The 12229-nt window shown below is 47.4% G+C and overlaps 1 protein-coding gene across 4 annotated transcripts in view; it reads left to right on the plus strand.

Moving 5' to 3' along the window:
* Positions 1-1155: 1155 nt before the first annotated feature.
* Cyfip2 (cytoplasmic FMR1 interacting protein 2) overlaps positions 1156-12229 on the plus strand; it is a 117529-nt gene continuing 106455 nt past the window's right edge. For 2 of the 4 annotated variants that reach the window (XM_051180865.1, XM_051180869.1), the window contains exon 1: positions 1156-1288. The gene's annotated coding sequence lies outside the window, so the exon portion shown is untranslated. Of the gene's footprint in view, positions 1289-1453; positions 1581-8938; positions 9025-12229 lie in introns of those variants that run through there. The other 2 variants (XM_051180866.1, XM_051180868.1) reach the window with 2 other exon arrangements.

Below are 12229 nucleotides of genomic sequence, written 5' to 3' on the forward strand. Positions count from 1 at the left end.
TTGTGAGCTCTAACAAGATCCCTTTGACCTTCTTTACTCATTAGTTCTACACACCCACACTCCAGCGTCTCAAGTACTTTGCAGTTAGTTCTCCTGGGCTGAGTCTACTGGCCAGGATTCAATGTAGCCTGCCTCATCCCTATCTAAAAGCCTCCAGGTTGCATCTCAAGGAGCACAGATTATTTGAACAGCTGAAGCAGCATCTAAAGGAAAAACAAACAAACTAACAACAAACAAAGGTGCCTGTTCCCTCAGCTTCTTTCTGGATTTGCCTCAAAGTCCACACATCATGATTTTGTCCACAAGGCAATTCTTCCTGAGTGCCGTTGACACGGACCAGTACTTTAAAAATATATGATAGCTGTGGGGTTCTACTCTTAAGAAATGGAAAAGTAGGAGAAGTTTCTCTTTATTTTTAAATTACTACATTTATTTATTGTGTGCATGTGTGTATAAGGGTGTGAGTGCATGTGGGTGGAGATCAGAGGACAATTTACAGGCGCTTTCTGACGCCTTCCATCACGTGGATTCTGGGGATCGAACAAGGTTATCAGGCTTAGCAGCAAGCACCTTCATCCTCTGCGACACAGACCCCAGGAGAAATTCTTGACCACAGGTGGGGCACTAAGGAGAAAGCTCAATTAGTGGGAGGGCCTAACCCCTAACTCAGCCTTCTCCTTCAGCTGATTTTCCCAGCTGTCACTGGACCTCTGTTAGGTCAGTTAATGCTGACAGATAATAAGCTCCAAGCGGGCAAGGAAGAGCCTCTATGGTACACCAGTGCATACCTGACTCTAGACAAGACGCTTGGAACAAAACAGGTAGTCGATAAAGATGTGATGGAGAAATGACTACTTGAAAATAATTTGACACTGGGGAGTTGCGAATGAAGCCGAAGCTTGCTTCCTTCTGGGGTGGCAGGTGTCGCTAGTGATGGAGGCAAGCAACAGAGAAGGCGTCCCTCCTCCACCTCCAGAGTCGGGAAGCTGCATACTCTAAAGCCGGAAAGTATGAGTCCAGCGCGGCCCTTGGGAGCGGGAGGTTGCAGATCAGGGGTGCACAGGGAGCCCCTCGCCGCAACCATTTCCGGCTCTTTGTGTGACAGCAGCGGCGGCGGAGGGGCCGGGCACGGTGGCTGGAGGAGGAGCCGCGGAGAGGCGGAGCCGCGGGCGGGGCGCGGCGGGCGGCCGGCGCAGCGGCGGAGCGGGGCTGAGCATCCTGCGCCCCGGCGCGGCGCGGGGCCCTGCGGTAGCCTCGGGCCCCTCCCCTGGACCTGCCACCGACCCAGGTAAGAGTCTCTTGGAGATGTCTGTCGGGGATGATGCGGGGGCCGAAATGCTTGCCTAGGAGGAGGATGCTCTCCTGAGGATGCGCGAGGGGCGGGCGCCACTTCTCCCAGCCCGCTGGGGGCGCTTGGCTTGGCGCCCGAGGCTGTGCGGCCCCGAGTCCCTAGAGGCCCAGCTGCAGGCCCCGCGCTGCCCCTTCTCCTCTCCGCCGCACTGGGCGCCCTGGGCAGGGAGCGTCTCCCAGGAGGCGCCGGTACAGCGCGGAGGTCCCCGCGGCGGCCTCAGCAGCAGCAGGTGCGTGGCCTGGGCCGGAGCCGCCCACCCCAAGGGGAGACAGGGATAGTGTCGAGGACCAGGGATACCTGTGGGGGGCCACAAGCCAGGCGGGGGCCACATCCCTACGCCCAGGTACTGCAGATCTCTGGCCGGTCCCCGCCTCTGCGGTCGCGGCCACCTTCACTCCCCCAAGGCTAGCGAGAGCCGCCTGGGCCCGCCTGGTAGGCAGTGGGGTACTGGGCGCCAGCGGTGAACCGGAGCCGGGCGGGGCCAGGGCTGCAGCAGCGCGATTTGAGAGAGGGGGTTCTGGTGAGCCAGGAGGCATGGCTGACCTGCTTCGAAGCGTTCTGGCCTATGCTAGCACCTCTCTCCCGGTTGACTGCAGGGAGCGAAGAGGTGAGGTGATGGAATCCTTGCGGACAAGGTTTCCTTCATATGTAGCAGCCAACCTGCCTGTTGTGAAAGATGGTCATATCACACATAACCCCCCCCCCCCCGCCAGGGAGGGACGTCCTCCTGTGTGCACAGGATGGGAAGGAGTAGCCTGTGCTGAAGAGTGGGGGCAGGGAGCATGGTCCAACCGAATGATGGTTTTCCTGTCCAGCATCCCAGCCCAGGGAACCTGACTTTGAACTTGGCTTGCCCAGATTCTAGTGCCCACAACCCCACAGTTGGCTAAGAAGACTTGGAGGACAGACTGCAGTCAGGGGCTCAAGTCAAGAGCCTATTGGCCCCTAAACTACCGTTTCTGCTTCTTGCCCCCTCCCCTTAGGGCAGGAAGTGACCAGCCTTACTCTTGGGTACAACAGGCCCTGCTAGAATCCATGCCTAGCACTCAATGCAGGACGAAAAATGTAGACTAATATCTGTAGTCATGATTGTAGAGTCCTTGAAGGGAGTTGTCCCCACCACCATACCCCCCTGGAGCCTTCTCCCCTTCCCTGCAATGCTCTATATATCCCTTGTCTCCTGTCAAACTTGCTTGAGAAAGGAGCCAGTGAGTACTGTTTATCTTGAAGAGCTAAATGCAAAAGGTTTTCCCATTGGATGCCAAGCAGGTGCCTCAGAAGTCATGGGATCAGAAAGGAGGCTGAGGCTAGCAGACATTTTAATAGGAGACAACGTTGAAGTCAAAATATTTGTTGTCTCTAGTGGTTGACTTTCAGATGTAAGCTAGATGTGGGCGTGATACTGTCACCAAAATGACATATCTAGCAGCTGTCGACTGCTTTGGCCTGATGGGCAGGGAGAGAGGAGAGAGAGAGAGAGAGAGAGAGAGAGAGAGAGAGAGAGAGAGAGAGAGAGAGAGAGAGAGCATTTGTGAGCAATAGGTCAGGGGTTTCTGTCACCAGAAGGCTTTTGTTGATCACCAGTCTCTGTTTATGGGGTGTGAAATTTTCCCATAGCTTCCTTACTGAAGCTAGCTGCCATCTGCCCTGACAGTTACAAAGCCACAAACAGCATACTGCTGCGTATAAAGCCAGTGCCTCTGGGTACTTCTGCTTGCTGAGCCCCAGGCCAGTGGCATTAGCTCACTAAGCTTCTTTATTATATTTCCTGGCCAGATCCGACTGGTTGTATAGGAACCCAAGACTGCCTTGTTCACTCTGTGGTGGGAAATGAAAAAGAAAAGCATGAATTAGGCATTAGGCCAGGGGTGGGGGTATACAGCAGTCTAGGTTCAGAGACGTTTGCTCAAATCAGATCACAGGGAGAAGTAATTTAACAACTAGCAAAGGGCCCCAGTAACAGAACATGTACCCTCTGATTATTGTGCCCCCTCTGTGTTCAGTGGGCCTCAGAGGCTGTCATTGACCTGAAAGCTAAATTAGGTGATGAATAGGCAACAAGCTAATTAGCATTGGGAACCATGTTGCTAGAAAACAGTATAGGGCTCCTGTCCTCACATTCCAGCCTCAGCCTCCATGTTCCAAGAGGCTTCTTTGGGCCACTGTTAGCCCCAGGGTTCCACCAAGAGCTTCACAAAATGGCCTTTTTGTAGCCTTCATGTGGCCACCATAACAATGAGTCTATTTCTTTACTGGCAAGTATTAATTATTCACTTATAGTTGACGAAACCAGATGTCAGTCACCTCATTGGAGCCTTTGTGAAAGGCCTTGGTCTCGACGAGTTGAGAAGCAAAGCCATATCTAGGGTCCAGTGGATGGCCTTGCATTTGTAGCTGGAGGTGGTTCTAGGAAAGGGAAGGCAGCAGGCAGTATGTGCCTTGCAGGCTGTGAAAGGAAGGCCAGCTGTGATGGGGGAGGGGCTGGTACGTCATTGAACGTTCTTATTAAATGAAGGGTGCCTTAAAGTGCTGAACAGAACGAACGTGTGGCACACAGTCACTCTCCTATTTATATCCCTATTGTTTCGATGCATTATTTGCAAGATCCCTGAGAACCCGATTCATGTACACAGTTAATGCACAGCGCCCCCCCCCCCCAGTGTCTCCACCTCTTACCTGAATCTTGCTTTTTCAAGGAGAGTTGGTCTGCTGGATCAATCATGGTGTGTGCCAAAGACATTGAAAAGACATGTGATCAGACAAGGTGTTGGCCAGGGCTTCACCTGGCAGCTGCTGAAAGCCAGTGTGGTAGAACTTGAGTAGGCAGGAGGAAGGGGGTGGGAGTGAGCTAGCAGAGGTAATTCTCACATTTCAGCACACAGAGTCCAGGAAGAACTTCTCCTTCTGTGTATATTCAGCGTTTTGCAACCAAACCAAAATGTCAAGGGCGAGCTCCGCTTTGCTTCTGGGACAGACAGAGCAGGGCAGTGGACTTAGGACAGGAGGTTTCTCCTCGGCTTGCTGTGTACCTTTAACACGGCCACTGCCTTTTCCGACTTCAGCAATTAAGCAATGGAAAGCAGTCTGCTCACCCTGTTACCTGCCTGCCACCACCAAAGCCCCGGGATGAGATAATGTCTGTGAACCCCTAATTGGAGAAGAAGTCATGGAAAGAGGAAGAGAAAGAGGCTCCTGAGCATGGCTCTTTTGGATGGGAGCCTCCATTCCTAAAAGGACTATTTATTAAATGTAGTTTGAGTGTTGAATCTGTGACTTCTCTGTGCCATGGAGCCAGAAGGAAACTGAAAGGTGCTTTGTGGGTCACAGATTCTATAATGCCTTTATTTGCATAGAATCATTTCAGGATTCACTGGAGGGCAGGGTGGGGGCCAGTGGCTCCCAGGATGCAAAAGTTCAAACAGTAGCTTTGTAGCTATGACCATTGTACTAAGCAGTGTGTGTGTGTGTGTGTGTGTGTGTGTGTGTGTGTGTGTGTGTGTAATGTGCCTCAAAAGACATCCTCTTACATCATGCTTCTTGGGTCCTGGTGACAGGAGAAGTGAATTGGGTGCACATTATTGAGATCAGTGATGTAAAAGGACAGAGCCAAGTGCATCAGGCTTTCTTGCAGGGCTCATTCTGTCTGTCTGGCACTCTGAAAGACTCATGTCATCTTGGAAGCAGTGCAATGACAGGGAAAAGCAAATAGAACCTTCCAGAAGAAGAGACCCAGTGATGACCTCATTAGTGGGGGCCTTTTGATTGGGTGCTGGCCTTAGTGGCCAGTCTTTTCGGAGTGGAGGTTCTCAGACTTCAATCTCTTAAGTGGAATGGAGGGAGTTTTGTATAGTTTTCAAGTGAGTGACTTTTCTTATTGCTGTCACAAAATACTCAACAAAAGCAACCTAAGGAAGAAAGGATTTCTTTTGGCTCACAGTTTAAAGGGGTACAGTCCATCATGAGGGCAGGAGCGTAAAGTAGCCGGTCACATTGTAACCCCAGTCAGGAAGTAGAGAAAGATGAAAGCCAGTGCTCAGCTTGTATTACTATAATTACTATTACCATTATTATTATTATTATTATTATTCCTTTTTATTCTATGGTTGGCCCATGGGATGGTGCCACTTACTCAACACTGAGAGTAGACTTCTCAGAGTTTAAATCCTGTCTCGTGACTGTGACAAATAACTATGACAGGATTGGGGGCTTTCCGCAGAAAGTAAAGGTGGTGGCCTGATTAGGAAACTTTCAGAGACTCCCTAAGTTTGGACCAGTTTCCTCTCAGAGGATTAAGAAACAAGCTGGGGCTGACCTGAGAATTGCCCAGCTTTCCCTGAATGCCCATGAGATCAAAGTACAGGCAGAGCAGACCCTCATTATAGAGACTCATTATCTCAGTGCTGAGAGATTCTGAGAACTCTTTTCAATTTGTGCTTTTAAAATGTGATGCTCTAGGATTGAATTCAACAAAGTGTGAATAGTGAGGTAAGAATTAAAATCTAAAAGTCTCCCCTCAACCTCTAATTCTGTCACAGCTCCACATGGGAAAGAGATATGCAATGTCACTTCTTATAATGAGCAGTAGAGACATAGGATGGAAGGATCATCTACAGAAGTTTTCTTAGATGAGTAAGGCTTCTGTAGATAGGGTGCCTCGGGGGACTATGGTATATTTTCAGTTTCCTTTATTTTATTCTTGTTTGTTTTTATTTTTAACCAGAGAACATGGATTTGGGTCATTAGCTCATGCAGACAACAAATCATTAAACATTAATGAACTCTCTGCAGTGCCTAGTGCCTCTCCCCTGTTCAAGGCATCAAATCCAGAAAGGAAATCTATCTGTGACATCAGTGGTGGCCTGAAGAATTTGTAATAAGGTGAAAGCAGTTTGGGATGGGACAGGAGATGGTGGGTTCTAGCCATGAGTTCTGCCGTGGAAGAGACTGGCCTGTTTACTGTTGTTTTATTAAACTGGCTTGTATAAGGCTATTTTCATGCAAGTATATAGCATACTTCTAGCATGTTTTCACCCAACTCCTCATCACCTTTCTCCTCCCCACCTACACATTTGTCCCCTTTGTTCCTCTAGAGATTTTTGCTTCTACTCTCATGCCTGTCTGTCCGTATGAGATTATGTATCTGTGTAAAACCTGGGACCCACAAATGAGAGAAGACACGTGATATTTGTCTTTTCCAAGAGTGACTTAATTCTCTCAATATAATGAGTTCCAGTTGCATCCATTTTTTTTTTTTTTTTTTTTTTTTTTTTTTTTTTGCACATGACATGATTTCATTTTTGTGGCCAAAACAACCTACTTCAATGCATACATAAGCCACCTTTTCCTTGTGCATTCAGAATAGGTTGATCTAGACTTGGGCCTTGCTTGACACAAGGTAGGATTTGAGAAGAGGAGGAAACAAGACACAGAGCTATGGCCATAGTTTGAGCAAAGGCACACAGCCAGGATGTCCTTGAACAGACAGATGACCCTGTACACCCTGGGCAGATGATCCAAACTGAGGAAGTGTGGCTTTAAGAGTGTCCCTTATATGGAGGTAAATGTCTCATCTAGCATCAGAATCATTTGCCTACGGGTTGGAAAGGCCCAGGGAAAAAAGATCAAATACACTGATTCTTAACTGGTTGCTTGGGATTTTGCATTTTTGAGAGGTACAGTGGTCACATGATCAATATCTCTCACTGCTTCAGCACCACACTCCACAGAAAGGACAAAGTATTACCAGTGATGTGATGGGAACACTGAAACCTCTCTTCCTGCGTAATAAAATGTAGCTTGTTGGCAGGCCTCAGTGCTTTACCATTGAGTTGCAACAACCTCTATAACACAGATTCTGACATCATGGTTGAGGCTACTAGCATACCAGCCTCTTTTTCTTGTGTGTGTGTGTGTATAGCCACACAAGTTTGTGTGTGTGTGCATATAGAGGCCAGAAATTGACTGCACAACCATGGAAGTCATTCCCCTGGATGTTGTCCACTTTGTTTTGATATTATTATTATTATTATTATTATTATTATTATTATTATTATTAATAGTTTTAAAGACAGGGTTTCCTATGAGCCTGGAGCTTACCAATTAGGTTCAACTGGCTGACTAATGAACCCCAAGGACCCACCTGTCCCTACATCCCCAGCACCAGTGTTAGAAGCAAGGACCAGCAGGCCCAGGTTTTATTTTTTAAAATATAAGCCCTGGAGGTCAAACTCTATTCTGAACATTTGCACAGTGGGCGCTTTACCTAGTACGTTGTCCTCCCAGATCCCAGTCTCCATATTTCACAGAGAAGCTGCCCCTTGGAGAGTCAGTGAACATGATTTAGGAGCCTAAGTCAGCCTCAGATGGAGCCATGTTCAGGTTGCAGGTCCACAGCCAGAAAGGCAAGGTCTGCATCCTCTACCTTAGAGACCAACCGCGAAAGAATCTGCAATCAACTGGTCCCACGTGGTCCTTGACCCTGACAGTCCCCTCTTGGTTTCCTCAGCAGATGGTTCCTTTGACCGGAGCTTCTGAAAGCCTGCTCTCCTCTTCACATACAAATCTCATTGCTCTCATGTGGCAGCTGCTGTAATCCCTGGTGGGAGCAAAATCAGCTGGGCACCATGGAGGCATGACTTCCCCTCCATAAAGGGCTGGGAACCGTAACTCTGAGCTTTTGGTTGCCACCAAAAAGCCTTGCTCAACCCCACTATCCCCGAAAGCAGCTGAGAAAAATGGCCAGTGAAATGGCAAGTCCCTTTGCCCCAACAAGGTTTTTTTCTCTGATTCCTTATAGAAAAACAAGGCTAGGTAGGCTTTCTTCAGACATTCATACGGAGGCTGACTTTCGCTTCCTGGTTCCACCCTCAGATCCCCTGAGAACAGAGACTCTGTAGGTGACAGGACTTCTGGTCCCAGGGGACAGGCAGCACACGGAGGCACTGCCAAGGCAGCAGGTGCTGTGTACTGGCCAGGTGTCTCAACGGCTAGCAAGGGGGTCTGTGGGTTGTCCTTCAGAGTCAAATTTAAAATTCTGCTCAAAGCAATACATGCACACGTTTTTGGAAAAGCAAGGATTGAAAGGCTTGTAGTGCAGGACAACCCTGCAGAGTGGGAGTGGGGCCTCTCCTGGGGGCTATGTCTTTGAGTAGCTCCATGCAGTCTCTAATGTTGTGTTCACACTCTAGGCTTATCTCTTTTGCAGGTTCACTTTCTTCTATCACACCCTGTCCTCCCAACCCCCCACTCCGCATCTACTGAGATCTCTATTTTAACCAAAAGCACATGTAACACATCTATATCATTAAGGTGCGCCCTTGATGAGAGCAGGAGGGCTAAGTGATGTTAGATTTCTTTTTTTAAACTTGGTGTTGTGTTTCGTTGGGAAATCAGAATTATTTTTTTTCTTAATGTCAAGTTAAATGTCAGTTGCTGCATCAGACTCATCTTCCCAGATTGCTGTGCGAGTCCAGTCCCTAACCAGCCACATCACTGCATGCAAGAGGCGTGTCTGGGCCCCAGTCTCAGCATCACTGGGAAGGGAACTCTGTTGGATAACTACTCCTTTTATTTATTTATTTAGAACTTCAGAGCCTATCATCCCCCTGCCCCAGTGGTTTCCTATAGTCTGAGAAGTCTTTTCCCCAGAGTGGAGCAAATGCAGAAGCTGTGAGGTGAGCACTATAGGGCAGTGGTGTGGTGGTGTGTACCTACCCCATTACACACCACGGAGGCCAGCGAACTGCTGTGAGCTCTAGGCCAGCTTGCGCCCTAGTGAGACCCTCGCAAACAGACAACAATCAGCCAGGCAGGGGAGAGGCTAACAGCCAGTTTAGGGGCTGCTCCATGGGACAGGGTGGGGATATCTGTTCCTCTGTTTATCCTTCCCACTGTACCCTCCCTGCTCCATCTCTGGCTCGCTCTGTACCCCACTTGGTTATGTGGTACCTATAGGTTCATACTAAGTTTGGGAGTAGGTGTCTTAAGAAAGGCATAGGTGGAGTAGTTGACAATTCGCCATTTAAACCATACGCTTCCATTATTTGTAGTAACTCACAAACTTGGGCAACCACAATCTCAGATAATTCTAGAACATATCCTGCATCCCCAAAAGAGACCTCATGCCATTATGCAGCACCAGTGATTCCATCCAAAGCCACCCCCCCCCCCAGCCCTAAGCAACCACAAGTCCATTTCATGTCTACATAGATATTCTAGACACACTGTATAAATGGAATCACAGTGTGGAGCCTTTTGTCTCAGCATAATGTTCTCACGGCTCTTGGTGTATTCAGGGTCATAACATGTATCTGGGCTAAAGTCCTTTCTATTGCCAAAGGACATCAGGTACAATGGTACCAGTTTTATCTCTTGGTCTGTTGACGGACATTTGGAACACTTCTAGCTTACACTTCTGAACTGTTGTAGATAATGTTGCCATGAATGTTCATTTACAAGGCTTTTAGTTTTTATTGTATTTTATATATTTGTTATGTATTTATGGGCTCTATGACTGTGTGTGTCATAGGTCGGAGGACAACTAGCCAGAATCACTTCTTCTTTCCTTTTACCGTGTGGGTCTCAGAGACTGAACTCAGGGCCTCAGGCTTGACAGCAGGCACCTGTACCTGCTCAGCCATTTCACCGCCTGCTCACAACTTACTTCCTTTTTTTTTTTTTTCATCTTCCTTTCTAATCTGGCTTCCTTTATTTAATTTTCTTTTGCAGCTAGACTCTCTAGTATGACACTGACTAGAAAAGGTAAGAGCAGGTGGCCTGTCTTGCTTGGTCCTGGGGGAAAGTGTTCCATTTTCCATGTTAAAGCTGGTACTGGCTAGCATCCCCCCCTCCCCACCCCAACATCATTGCTCCTTATCAGGCTGGGAACATTCTCTGTATGACATGGGTTTTTGGTTTTGTTTTGTTTTGTTTTAATTTGTTTGGTTTCTTTCCTCCTTTCTTTCTTTAGTTCTTTTATCAGAAGAAGGTGTGACTATTTTTTTCCCCTCTCCACCCGTTGACAAAGCCTAAGTGAGTTGTAGCTGTGCTGTTAGTGGAGATACTGGGTGTAAATTGGACACATGCTCCTCTCAGGGAACCTACTTCCAGAGTAGGGGAGATGGCTTAGGAAGCTGTCCTACGTAGTACAAGGAAGCAACTACCGGTTCAGTGAGGCCGGGAGGAAATGATGCTCGGATGGGGATTCTCACAGACAAGAGGGTGTCACTCCCTTCCATTCCTCCAAGTTCCAGAGTCACCATAACAGTGTGTGGGTTTCCATCCTGTGTACCACAGCATCAGTGATGCTTCCGTGTTGTGTTGTGTTGTGTTGTGTGGAGTTCTTGGCCCTGCACTCAATTGCCCAAGTTCCTAGACCTTGGTGGCTCTCTCCCTGTCTTGTATTGTCTTTGTGTGTGTGTGTGTGTGTGTGTGTGTGTGTGTGTGTGTGTGTGTTAGGCTTACTGCTTTCTTAGCATATGGGCAGTCTCAAGCCTATGATTTTATTCTAAAGGTTGGTGTCAATCCCAGCTTCTTAGACTGTAGGTCACAGCCCAGAATGAGGCACAAAACAAACCTGGCTACCTGAACATGCTGCAGCCAAAATAAAACCCGAAATCACACATAATGCATCTGAGGTGTTTCTGGGAGCTCTCCTGGGGCTTGCATTGTGCAACTCCACTGCAGCCTTGACTATGGACACACATGCACTTTGCACATCACATGCCTTCCCAACACACAACACTGGTGCACTCTGCCTAAACCACCTCAGCCCACATTTGTCACTACTATGTATTATAAATTGCAGTGATTTTTAAATTTTTTTTATTTTATGCATATGGGTGTTTTGCTTACATGTATGTCTGTGCACTGCATGCATACAATGTTCACAGAAGCCAGAAGAGGGTGTCAGATCCCATGGAGTTATAGACAGTTGTGAACTTTGATGTGGGTGCTGGGAATTGAAACTGAGTCCTCTGGAAGAGCAGCCAGTGGTCTTAACCACTGAGCCATCTCTCCAGCTCGATCAGCACCTTTACTCTGCTAAGTTTTCTGCTTTTACAGAAACAGCATGGTTTAATTACAGAAAACAAAACCCTCAATGCTTTACTGCTGTAATTCATCAGTATATAACAAATTAATACACCATCAGATTGTATTGTGCTAGAATGTTCAATTTCTAAAAATCATTGTTTGATTTGTGGAGTTTAAAAACAGATAGTTGCTGGGCATTGGTGGCACACACCTTTAATTCCAGCACTCGGGAGGCAGAGGCAGGAGGACCTCTGTGAGTTCGAGACCAGCCTGGTCTACAAGAGCTAGTTCTAGAACATTGTCCAAAAGCCACAGAGAAACCCTCTCTCGAAAAACCACAAAACAAAAACTAAACAAATCGTTAAATGAATTTTTTACTTGAGATTAGAACAGAATTTTCAAGTTTCCGAAATGACTATAAATGTACTTTCGATTGTTGTTACTGTTTGTTTGTTTTGATTTTGTTATTTTGTGGTATCTATTTGTGACTTGGTGTTCTCAGCATTGACAGTCAGAGAGTCAAACTATGGATAAACTGAAAAACTGATACCCTTCAGTGAGAAATATTTGACTAAACTTTAACTCTTTATGTAACATTTAATGAGTACCTCATTCAAGGAGATGGTAAAGGGCCCTCTCAGTAAGAGAGGAGAACCAGATTTTGGACCCCTAGAACCTGTGTAAAATGCCAGGTGGACATGGAAGCCTGGATACAGGGGCTCCTTCAAGCAAAGTGTCCTGGGTTTGCACAGCAAACACTTCATGGGCTGAGCAAACTTGCTACCTTGACAGGTTTTGTTTTGTTTTGTTTTTCTCATGGCATTTATCTTATCTTTCTGCTCCTAC

Source organism: Phodopus roborovskii, unplaced genomic scaffold, assembly GCF_943737965.1.
Source record: "Phodopus roborovskii unplaced genomic scaffold, PHOROB, whole genome shotgun sequence".
Classification (NCBI taxonomy): Eukaryota; Metazoa; Chordata; class Mammalia; order Rodentia; family Cricetidae; genus Phodopus; species Phodopus roborovskii.